The sequence below is a fragment of the Eleutherodactylus coqui genome, chromosome 4 (assembly GCF_035609145.1).
Source record: "Eleutherodactylus coqui strain aEleCoq1 chromosome 4, aEleCoq1.hap1, whole genome shotgun sequence".
Taxonomy (NCBI): Eukaryota; Metazoa; Chordata; class Amphibia; order Anura; family Eleutherodactylidae; genus Eleutherodactylus; species Eleutherodactylus coqui.
The window spans coordinates 83635324-83648403 of NC_089840.1; positions in this window are offsets into that span (position 1 = coordinate 83635324).

Here is a 13080-nt window from a genome sequence, read left to right on the forward strand (position 1 = left end):
GGCGATGCTGCAATCATTAGCGTCACCATTCCTCTGCTATGCATCTTGAGAAGTTCCCTGCAAACCATAAAGGCAGCCGCTTTGCGCTCGGAAACAGAGCCGGGGGAAGACAGTATGTCGCTGGATAGTCAGAGCACCCTCCTGTCTATATCTCAGCGCGTTGAGGAGGAGGAGGAGGAGCATGAGGAGGATGAGGAGGAGGGGGAAGAGACAGCTTGGCCCACTGCTGACGGTACCCATGCTGCTTGCCTGTCATCATTTCAGCGTGTATGGCCTGAGGAGGAGGAGGAGGATCCTGAAAGTGATCTTCCTAGTGCGGACAGCCATGTGTTGCGTACAGGTACCCTGGCACACATGGCTGACTTCCTGTTAGGATGCCTTTCTCGTGACCCTCGCGTTACACGCATTCTGGCCACTACGGATTACTGGGTGTACACACTGCTCAGCCCACGCTATAAGGAGAACCTTCCCACTCTCATTCCCGAAGAGGAAAGGGGTTCGAGAGTGTTGCTATACCACAGGACCTGGGCGGACAAGCTGATGGTAAAATTCCCATCCGACAGCGCTAGTGGCAGAAGGCGCAGTTCCGAGGGCCAGGTAGCAGGGGAGGTGCGTAGATCGAGCAGTATGTACAGCCCAGGCAGTGCAACAGTCTTTAAGGGCCTGGACAGCTTTATGGCTCCCCAGCAAGACTGTGTCACCGCTCCCCAGTCAAGGCTGAGTCGGCGGGAGCACTGTAAAAGGATGGTGAGGGAGTACGTAGCCGATCGCACGACCGTCCTCCGTGACGCCTCTGCCCCCTACAACTACTGGGTGTCGAAGCTGGACACGTGGCCTGAACTAGCGCTGTATGCCCTGGAGGTGCTTGCTTGTCCTGCGGCTAGCGTCTTGTCGGAAAGGGTGTTTAGTGCGGCTGGGGGAATCATCACAGATAAGCGTACCCGCCTGTCAACCGACAGTGCCGACAGGCTAACACTCATCAAGATGAACAAAGCCTGGATTTCCCCAGACTTCTCTTCTCCACCAGCGGACAGCAGCGATACGTAAGCAATACGTAGGCTGCACCCGCGGATGGAAGCTACGTTCTCTCTCACCATCCAAAACGGGGACATTTCTGCTTCATCAATCTGTGTCTAATATTCCTCCTCCTCCTCCTGCTCCTCCTCCTGAAACCTCACGTATTCACGCTGAACGGGCAATTTTTCTTAGGGCCACAAGGCTCACTCATCTAATTTTTCTAAACAATTTTTATATGTTTCAATGCTCTTAAAAGCGTTGAAACTTTAACTTGAACCAATTTTTAGTTAAACTGGGCTGCCTCCAGGCCTAGTTACCACTTAAGCCACATTAACCAAAGCGATTAATGGGTTTCACCTGCCATCTTGGTTGGGCATGGCCAATTTTTAATGAGGTACATTAGTACTGTTGGTACACCAATGTTTTGGGGCCCTCACCTACAGTGTAATCATAGCAATTTGTATGTTCTTCGCCTGCACTCATGGTACAGAAGTGTGTGCAGGGTTGGCCTACACTTTAGCTACATAAATGTAACTTGGGCCTTGGCTATACTGCAGCTACTGAAATGGAACTAAGACTATGCTCCTCCTATACTGCTGCTTCGGAATTGTTCCTGGGGCCTGTGTAGGCTGCTACAATGACTTAAATGGAACTAAGACTATGCTCCTCCTATACTGCTGCTTCGGAATTGTTCCTGTGGGCCTGTGTAGGCTGCTACAATGACTTAAATGGAACTAAGACTGTGCTCCCCCTATAATGCTGCTAGTGATATGTTAGTGGGGCCTGTCGCTAATGCTACGGCTGAAATGTTACTAATTCTGGGCTCTGCCTATACCGCTGCTAATGGTATGTCTCTGGGGTGTGGAAACAGAGGCTTCCCAAAGACATGATGGCGGCGAGGCCATTTCCCACCAACGCTGTTACTGTTAAGGTGCATATAACCACGGACACGTGGAGAGGACACGTAGTGCCTCCAAAACATCCCCCGCCACGGCCCACTTAATCCTGGCCACATTCCGAAAACCAACAAAATAAAACCGCGCTACTAGGTCCGCAGTCACCACCACATTACCACCAACGCGGTTACTGTTAAGGTACATATTACCAGTCTGACTGGGGCATGCAGTGTTGGCCGGAGCCCACCTGCATTAAGCACGACATTACTACCTCAGCTGTGTTGGACAATGCAATGGGATATTTTTGTGTATCGCCGGTGGGTTCCAGGGAGCCACCCATGCTGTAGGTGCACACGGAGTTTAACCTACATGTGTCCACTTGTAAAGAACCCCAGTCTGACATGGGCATGCAGTGTGGGCCGGAGCCCACCTGCATTAAGCACGACATTACTACCTCAGCTGTGTTGGGCAATGCAATGGGATATTTCTATGTACCGCCGGTGGCTTCCTGGCACCCACCCATGCTGTGGGTCCACAGGGAATTATAAATGCATCTGTTTCCACTTGTAAAGAACCCCAGTCTGACTGGGGCATGCAGTGTGGGCCGAAGCCCACCTGCATTAAGCACGACATTACTACCTCAGCTGTGTTGGGCAATGCAATGGGATATTTTTATGTACCGCCGGTGGGTTCCAGGGAGCCCCCATGCTGTCGGTCGACAGGGACTTCACAATAGGGAGTTGTACCTGCCTGTGTCTATGAATTAAAAAGCCTGGTCTGACTGGGGCATGCAGAGACACCTTGACAGAATGAATAGTGTGTGGCACATAGGTTCCCCATTGCTATGCCCACGTGTGCAGCTCCTGATGGCGGTGGCACAGGATTCTATTTCTCATTGCTTCTGTACAGCATTGTGGGCTATCGCCCCGCCCCTTTTAAAGAGGGTCGCTGCCTAGCCATGCCAACCTCTGCAGTGTGTGCCTGCGGTTCCTCCTCATGGCAGACGCACTTCTAAATAGACATGAGGGTGGTGTGGCATGAGGGCAGCTGAAGGCTGCGCAGGGACACTTTGGTGTGCGCTGTGGGGGGGGGGAAGGGGGGGGCGGTTGGGCAGCATGTAACCCAGGAGAAGTGGCAGTGGAGTGTCATGCAGGCAGTGATTGTGCTTTGTTGGAGGTAGTGTGGTGCTTAGCTAAGGTATGCCATGCTAATGAGGGCTTTTCAGAAGTAAAAGTTTTTGGGAGGGGGGGGGGCCCACTCTTGCCGCTATTGTGGCTTAATAGTGGGACCTGTGAACTTGAGATGCAGCCCAACATGTAGCCCCTCGCCTGCCCTATCCGTTGCTGTGTCGTTCCCATCACTTTCTTGAATTGCCAAGATTTTCACACAAGGAAACCTTAGCGAGCATCGGCGAAATACAAAAATGCTCGGGTCGCCCATTGACTTCAATGGGGTTCGTTACTCGAAACGAACCCTCGAGCATCGCGAAAAGTTCGTCCCGAGTAACGAGCACCCGAGCATTTTGGTGCTCGCTCATCTCTAGCAATCATGCATTCATTCTGGGTCTTACAATCAACAGCTTTAAATGGTGGATTGCGAAGGGTATTATGCGGATTGCTGATGTAATTGACAGACTAGGATTTCATCCGCCTGAATTCTTTCGAGCAGCAGACTCCATTCCAGATGCGGAGATTTTCCGCCTGCAGCAGATCAAATGTTTTGTGGTGTCTCTAACTGAGGAGAAGCGTACGTTAACTTCTTTGCCTGTTTTTGAAAGCGTATGCAAAACAATCTTTGGGGGGGCAGGGGCCATGTCTAGGTTGCACTCTAATTTTACGACGCTGCGGGGCAAACTCTTTTACATAAGCAAATGGGAGGAGGAGTTGGGAGAGGAGATACCAGCCTCTGAGTGGCACAAAATGGCTAAAGCTACTGCAAAGCTGTCAATCAATATATCAATCACAGAGACGGGTTATAAACCTCTTATGCGATGGTACCTGACCCTCCAGAGGCTCTCTAAAATGTTCCCAGGGTCATCGGGTTTATACTTTCGAGGTTGTGGTGGGCAGGGCAAGTTCTTACACGTTTGGTGGAATTGTCCCAAATTACGACGATTTTAGATACAAGTTTATAACTTGATATTTTTCATCACAAATTTAAATTTGCCCAAGTCCCCTTGGGAGGCACTTCTGGGCAGTAGGATTCCAGATATTCCCAAACATATGGCCCGATGGGTCTCCCTCTGCTTTTTATCTGCTTGCGTGGCTATCGCGTGCTCCTGGAGGAAGGCATTGGTTAGCATTGATCTTGTTAAGGTTAAACTGTCGTGGATCATGATTAACGAGAAATTAGCCTTCCTCCTAATGGACCGGGAGGAACTTTTTGAATGTACCTGGGCTTCCTGGTATGAATACTCCCTAACTATGCGGATCTGGAACCCCAGGGCCTTAAACTAAACCCTCCCCAGCAATCCCAGTCAGTCTGTTAGTGTCTCTTCACTCCCCCTATTTAAGGGGTAGTAGGCCAAGTGAAACCATGAGGCCGGAAGAATTCTATGTTTCAGGAAATCGCCCACCTCTTACCCACCCCATTTTCCTTTTGTATTTTGACCCCAGTTTACCCTGTTTTTTATTACCGCAGTCATGAGCTTAGGAAATTATTCCTAAATATATTTATTTCCGTAATTGTGTAAGGAAGTATTTTGTCTCTAACACCCTCACTGGGTACATTCGACATTCTCTTAGGGTCAGTATCTTCCTTGATATGTTTCATACCAAAGGCTCTCCTATTATTGACTATGTTTAATCATTTTTGTATGTAACATTATTCTATACAAAAATGTAATAAAATTCATGTGAAACAAATGGAGGTAAAACTTAAGCAGTGGGTTGTTTCTAATTCATTTTATATAACAATATGTCTAGGGTTTACCCAAGTCTCTGTGGCTGTAAAATAACATGAAGTCTTATAACAGAGAGCCTACCATCTGGGCTATGGACAACAACTTTTGTTATTTTCATCTTGTATCCATCCTTTTCTTCTGTCAATTCTGACACTCTGGGAAAAGAAACTCGGGCGGGTTCTGTTAGATAAGCTCCTACACGTAACGGGCTAGTAAACCACTAGTCTGTTTATGTGATAGCTAAAGAAGCAGCAGATTGGTGAACGGGGTGCTCTCTATAGAGAAGCAGGGGGCTAGTGCTTCTCTCCTTTTCCTCACCTGGGGATATGTGTCCTGAATAAGCACAGGCACAAAAACCCTTGCGATACCGGCATAGCGTCCCAGTATGCATATTGCATAGGACGAACCGGCTATCCTATCTCTGGACAGAGACGGATTGCTCCAATACTGCTTTACTCGCAGCATAATACTGCATCCCTATGGTATGTTTCTGTGAGTAGTAGCAGCTTGAACATTCCCGTATCAGTCCTGAACACCCCACGCCAGACATTCGTATTCAAGGCTGATTTGGGTCATTAGGATACGCTATCTCTGGCGAATCTCAAATTATTGCTTTTGTCAATAAGAGAAATTTGAGTATCGAACTTTCTACCCAGGCTAGATCCGATCCTTCGAGAAACCTGCTGCAAGAACAGGCCCTCTAAAAATTAAGATATTCGTTTCTTTACCAATTGGTCTATTGGTGACCTCATGATATCATCTATACTGTCTCTACTCAATCCCGATTTATAATGCTCCTGATGATCCACGAGAATTGAAGTGGTGAAACGCGTCGAGAAATTAAATACGAGAATTAGCATACTAAAAAGGGAAATTCGAATACGCTTGGGTCAAGTATTTATACTACGACCCTTATCTATAGAGGCGAGGCCGTCCTCTCTCTGGAGGTTGGCATCATACATATCTAGCAACCTCGGGAGATGATCCCTACGGCCAAGGCCAATTCCGACTATCCATTTAGGAATTGGTCAGGTACCTCTACCCTCCTTTGAAAAAAAGGGGGGGGGGGGGGTAAAAAAGAATTGTGAAGAAACGAACGTTCAAATCACTAAAAATTGCATCCATCTACGGTGTGTGGGCTTTATAAATAAAAAATACCAAAACAACTGGGGATAATCTTACAAACCCCAAGTACCAATATACCCCTGCCTCATACATTACCGGCTTTAAGCAGGACAAAAAAACTTCGTGGTCGCCGGTGACCAGATCACACAAACACCCACACAGACAGTACAATTGGATGCCCATCTTTAGTGACGGTGTGGTTGGATGGTATTTACCACGCCCCTTACTTATCTTTTTTTGTTTTTGTTGTTTTATGTGTTGTGCCCCTATATGTGCATTTTAAAAAGTTCAAAATAAAAATTATATTTTTTAATTCAAGTCACCACTGTGAAAGGGCTACTCAAGTTAAATTTGGAGACTTTTTGCTCTGCCTACTCTGTGAAACAGAGAGATGGAAGTTGTAAACCAGTTCCTTACCACTACAAGCAATGTAGAGTAGTGTCTGGATGTGTGTCCAATTAGGCAGAGAAGTCAAGTACTGAAGGTCTGCTGGAGAGATTTAAAGATCCAGGTATTCTATTTCTTTTCTTGAAAATTCTCCACAGAAAGCATTGATTAAAAATATTCTGGCTTACGTAAATGATGAAAGCATTAAAATCTTCAATGGAAGATTATCTATGTAGTGTTTATATAGCTTAATATTCTTCTGCTATCCATGATTCGACATATTATACTACTTCTCAAAATTTGCCAACATGTAAGTTGGCAAAGTTTGGTGCGAATCTCATCCCCATTGCAGTCCTCCTGGTTTGCTTAAAAAACCTGGAGTTAAAAGAAAAGTAATTATTCTTAAAAATAAAGTTGATGCCATCTAAAATAAATTTTTTAATGGTTAATTGGAATTGTAAAATCTGTTACTAAAATGAACGCAGTAGTGCTCACTTCTAAGTCATGTGGAATGTTGGAGTAGAGAGAGAAATAATATCAAGTGTGGCCCAGCTATATGTGGGTAGCCAATGTATAACTGTCAGGATGTTAAAGGGGTTGTCCCGCGACAGCAAGTGGGGTTATGCACTTCTGTATGGCCATATTAATGCACTTTGTAATATACATCGTGCATTAAATATTGGCCATACAGAAGTTATACATTTACCCCCTCCTGGTGCTGGCGTCCCCATCTCCATGGCGACGAGCAAACTGCTTCTCTGGTCGCCGGAACAGTCGCGCTTGCGCAGACAGGAATCCCCTTCTGGAAGGTCCTTGCTCACGAGCTGCGTCCTGGCTCCTCCCCCTTCTCAGCGTCATCGCATAGCTCCGCCCCCGTCCCATGGTGCCGATCAGCCAATGGAGAAGAACATCCATGGTGCACCATGGGAGAAGACCCGCAGTGCACCATGGGAGAAGACCAGCGGTGCACCTTGGGAAATGACGGCGGCCATCTTGGAAGAAGAATTTTTATAACTTCATGAAACGATCTAACGGTGAGTAGAAACTCTCTTTAAAATCGCTTTCCACGGGTAGATTATCATGTTTGCTTTAGGAGGGGGACTAGGCAGAGAAAAAATTTACAATTTTGCCGCGGGACAACCCCTTTAAGTAATGATGGAGGGCCTTACAATTACTCATGTAATGATGGAGGGACTCAAGATTAATAATATATCTCTAAAGGAGAATATTGATATAATGATTAAAAAATCTTGTTATTTGTATAGCGCCAACTTATTCCGCAGTGCTTTCAGGTAATTTATAACCCTCCACCAAACTGGGTTCTCATCTTACTGACCTCAGAAGGATGGAAGGCTGAGTAAACCTTGAGCTGGCAAACTGAACCAAGCGGGGGGATTGAGCCCGCAACCTTCAGATCGTGAGTGAGCGCTTAGGACTGCATTTCTGCTGCCTTAACAATCTGCGCCACACAAGGCTCTTAGGTATACTGTATATATTGAGATAAGTTATTAGTGTTTTGTTTCTCCACACAATCATTTATGATTATGCCTACTTAGTGAAGCATTTACCTGATTGGCTTTCCTGAAGGTCTTCACCTTAAGTTTAATGCTCCTTTGCACTTTAGATTTGCTCCACCTGTTTTTCTCTGTATATATTATCTTTTGGGAGAGGTACAAAGAGAATATATTACTATGTGGGGCATAAAGGCCACTATTATTGTGAAACACAATGGAGGTATTATTTCTTGTGGTGGGCATTTTGGAGGAGTTATTACTGTGTGGGGTCACTCCATGGAGCAAAAAAGGGGGTAATGGTACTATGTGGCACTATTACTATTAGCGGGCATTGGCAGTAACAGCTGCATGGGGGTGGGTGTGCAGAGATGAGTCATAGACAAAGGAGTCTTCATGGCTCTCTGGGCCTGGATTGAGAAGAAAAACAAAAGTGAACAATGCTAATCAGAGGGATAAGCAACTTCAAAAGGGATTTATGAAACACCCTGTGCACCCTCCCAGAACCCGGTAAATCCAACTCATAAGCGAGATGATTAATGACTCACGTTATGGCAAAGGGACCAATAAAACGCGGCGCAAGCTTTGCAGAGGGAAGCTTCAATTTTAAATTCTTTGTGGACAGATAAACCTTCTGACTGACCTCAAATAGCTCCGACACAGTGGACCTTTTACAACTACATAGTTGCATACGACTACTTGCTTCCTCCAGATTCTTGTGCACACCATTCCAGACCTCCCGCAACTCACTAGTAACAACATCAATAGCGGGACAAACTGTAGGTACTGGAATGGTAGTCAGGAACTGGGGATGTCGACTGAACACACAGAAGAAAGGGGACACCCCCGTCTTAGAACTGATATGATTATTTATGGCAAACTCTGCCAAAGGTAAAAACTCCACCCACTTACTGACCCTCTTGCCCACAAAAAGACGCAGGTATTGTACTAGGTCTTAATTTTTACGTTCCGTTTGCCCATTCGTCTGTGGATGAAATGCTGATGAGAAAGACAGATGTTCCCAAGTTTTTGCAGAAGATCCTCTAGAATTGGGCCACGAATTGCACCCCCCGATCTGAAACTATATTGACCAGTATTCCGTGCAATCTTATAATCTCTCTAATGAAAATCTTCACTAATTCAGCGGCAGATGGTAATTTTTCCAAAGCAACAAAATGGGCCATTTTCGAGAACCTGTCAACAACTTCCAAAATGGTGGAACAACCTTGTGACAGGGGCAGGTCAGTGACAAAATCCATGGACACATGCGACCATGGCCTACCAGGTACAGACAATGGCATTAAGGGTCCCTCAGGGCTCTTACGGTGACTCTTACCGCGTGCACAAGCTGAGCACCGATTTGCGAACTCCCGTTCCTCCCGTGCCATGCCGGGCCACCAGTAGAATTGGGAACATAGCTCAAGAGTCCCCTGGACCCCCGGGTGCCCTGCAAAAATGGAGGAATGAGACTCTTCTAGAACCAACAATCGCAGGGACATCGATACGAATAGCCTCCCAGCCGGAACCCCCTTGGGAACTTCTTGTTCATATTCCTGAAGCTGAGCCGGATGGTTCCGTGTCAGGGCTGCCACCACAACACCGGGCGGGAGGATACCTTCCAGAGAAGAGTCCTTAACCTCCGGAGTCCCGAAACTGCGGGAGAGGGCGTCAGCTTTCACATTTTTATTTCCCAGCAGGTATGTGACTGTAAAATCGAATCTCGAGAAGAAAAACGCCCACCTGGCTTGCGCATTGAGATGCTTAGCATTCTCAAGATACACTAAGTTCTTGTGATCGGTGAAGACTGTCACCTGGTGTCGAGCCCCCTCCAGAAGATGACGCCATTCCTCAAATGACCATTTTACTGCCAGCAGTTCCCTGCTCCCAACATCATAGTTGAGCTCGGCGCTACTGAATTTACGGGAAAAGAAGGCACATGGACTATACCCTGAGCGGCCCACCAATATCTGGGAGAGGACTGCACCCACCCCAAACTCAGAAGCGTCTTCCTCCACGAAAAAGGGCCTCTGAGGGTCCGGCTGAGTAAGCACCGGTGCAGTGTAAAAAGCCCTCTTAAGTTGCTCAAACGCCTCTGAAGCTTCCGGAGACCACAACGTCACATCCGCTCCTTTTTTAGTGAGATTAGTCAGTGGTTGTGCAATCACTGAAAAATTTCTGATAAATGTTTTGCAAAAGTTGGCAAACCCAAGAAAGTGCTGAAGAGCCTTCAAATGATCTGGTTTAGCCCATTGTGTTATAGCCGCAACCTCGTCTGACTCCATACACACATCAGTTGGAGTAATGATATACCCAAGGAATGACACGCGTTTGACCCCAAATGAGCACTTCTCCAATTTAACATACAATTGGTACTCCCGTAGCCGCTCTAACACTAAATGGAGATGTCTAAAATGCGTGTCCCAATCCGACGAGTACACCAAAATGTCGTCCAAATAGACAACCATAAAAACCCCTAGATAATCGTGGAAGACTGCATTCATAAACCCCTGAAAAACCGCAGGAGCGTTGCATAACCCGGAGGGCATAACCAGACACTCGAAGTGCCCCAACAGGGTGTTGAACGTAGTCTTCCACTCGTCACCAGCCTTAAAACGTATAAGATTAAAGGCCCCCGAAGGTCAAGCTTAGAGAACCAGAGTGCTCCCACCACCTGATTCAATAGATCCGGGATCCGAGGAAGCGAGCACTGACTAAAGCCCGATAGTCAACACAAGGCCGGGAGGCCCATCTTTCTTTTCAACAAAAAATAGGCCTGCTCCAGCTGGTGACTTTGATGGTCTGCTATGTAGCTTGGCTAACGCCTCTGAAATATAGGATTTAAGAGCCTCATGCTCCCGACCCAACAGATTAAATATGGCCCCCTTAGGGATGGGACTATCCGGGACAAGATCAATCCTACAATCCCATTTGCAGTGTGGGGGTAATACCTCAGAAAGCTTCTTAGAGAACGCATCTTGAAAATCCTGTAAATAGTCCGGAATACTAATAGTATCGGTGGAACACAATGTAACAGGCACTATATGATCCTGACAGAACCCTCCCTACCAAACTAGCTCCAGAGTAGTCCAATCAAACTGAGGATTGTGCATCCTTAGCCACGGCAATCCTAGAACGATATCCATGGACATCTTCTCCATGACCAGAAATGAAATAACCTCTGAATGTAATGCGCTTACAGTGAACCGAAGTTCTGGTGTCCTCCAACACACTACCCCAGAGGACAGAGGGGTTGCATCAATACTGGTAAAGTGGATTGGCAAACTTAACGCGGTAAAACTAGATAACAGTGGTCTTAGCGGGACGCGATGCGATGACCAGCCTTGCCGCAGTAGAAACCGAGTTGGTTTGAAGTCCAGAACCGCCTCTGCTCTCCACGGCTTAACCAGTCCACTTCCATGCCATCAGCTCTGGGGGTAGACCATGGGGTACAGGCTGTAGAAGTCGCCAGAGCCTTAGCACCACATTCTTGACGGTAATCTAGCTTAGCTTCCCTTCTAGACCTGAGTCTACGATCCGCTCTGACTGCCAATTCCATAGCTTGATTCAAAGTAGAGGGTGATGGATGGGTAAGCAATAGATCTTTTACTGCGTCAGACAGGCCTACCAAAAATAAATCTTTGAGTGCACAGTCATTCCATGCAGATTCACCTGAATTCTGCCTGAAACTAGAGCAATATTCTTCCGCCGACTGGTGCCCCTGGCGAAGGGCCAACAACGTGCTAATTGCGTAACCTGCACGATTGGGCTCATCAAAAATATTCCTGAGCTCAATGAAAAAAGAGTCAACTGACTGCAGACAAGCAGAATCAGCCAGTAAAAAAAAGGCCCATAACTGAGGCCCTTCTCTGAGCAAAGACATAACAATCCCCACCCGTTGGGGCTCGGACTCGGCCGAGGAACGAGGCCGGAAGCGAAAAAACAACTTACAAGCCTCCTGGAAAATAAAGAACTTTTTCCGGTCCCCCAAGAACACCTCGGGTAATGGACATTTAGGTTCAGGTACTGGGTCAGCGGGCACAACCAACCGCTGCTCATGATGGCTGAGACGCCCTGACAGGTCCTGACTCCTGAACCATCCCAGCCAGGTGACGAATCTGACCGGTAATCATATTGTAGGACTCCATTCACACCGTGAATCTCACCACAAGAAACCGCAGGAAAATATTTTTGGGGCCAGCTATTATGTTACAGTCCTAGTAGTGTGCACAGGTACGCACGGCGCAGGACTCCCTGACCCTCACCCACGCCAATGTCCCTTCCAGGAGGTAGTCCCAAAGGTGGACAGGTCCAGGCTGCCAACACAAACCCTACGCTGCCTAGTGGCAGGACAGAGAGGAATCGCCGTCCCTATGCAGATGACAACTTACTAGTACCGACAGGCTAGGCAGATGGAATAAACCAACATGACAGGAAAACCACAGAACACAGGCAGAGCTGGATCGAGAGCAGGTAACTTCCACTGGAGCAGGACAGAAGTCAAGCTCGCAGGGAACGGAACCAATAACTGGCAACTGCTATCAGCAGCTGCCAGACTATATTCAGGAGTCTCCGCCCCTGGGCGTAGACCAATCAAGCTGGCTGACCGGAGATCCCAGCCAGCCACTATAACTCACAGAGATAGAGCGTGCGCGCCTCTTCTAGCAGGCACGTGCACAGCCACATGCCACGCCTGCACACCGGAGCACGGCGCCGCTGCTTGCCGATCCGAGCATGGGCGCAACACCATCCCAGAATGCTGCAGCGAGCTGCGCCACTGCCACCCGGGGTCCCTAACTGGTCTCATGGTAACACTGTCTTCATCACACGTGAATCTTCATTCTCTTTGCGCTTCTTTTCAGGGGACCAAACAGGTGATAATCCAATTTAGCAAGATCAGGACTATAGGGAGGATGCTTCAACACCTCAAAACGGTTTTACTGATATTGCCCCAATACTGGCCCTTGAGAATCCCAAAAAGCTATAAGCCTTAATTTTTCAGCTGATGGTTGACACTTGAATTTTTTCTTAATTAGCAATTGAGGAGGTTTCCATTCCATACTCTGTCGTAACTTTCAGGCTCAAAAAAGAAATCGCTGCATGTGACTCTTCTTTTGTGCAAATCACAAGTAGGGCAGCCATTTTTTATGTCACAAATTAACTGTCGTAACTCATTAAAACTTGCAGAGCGGTGCCTGGGAAGACAGTGACCTACAGTGAAAGGCAGTGATAAGACAGTGTAGCC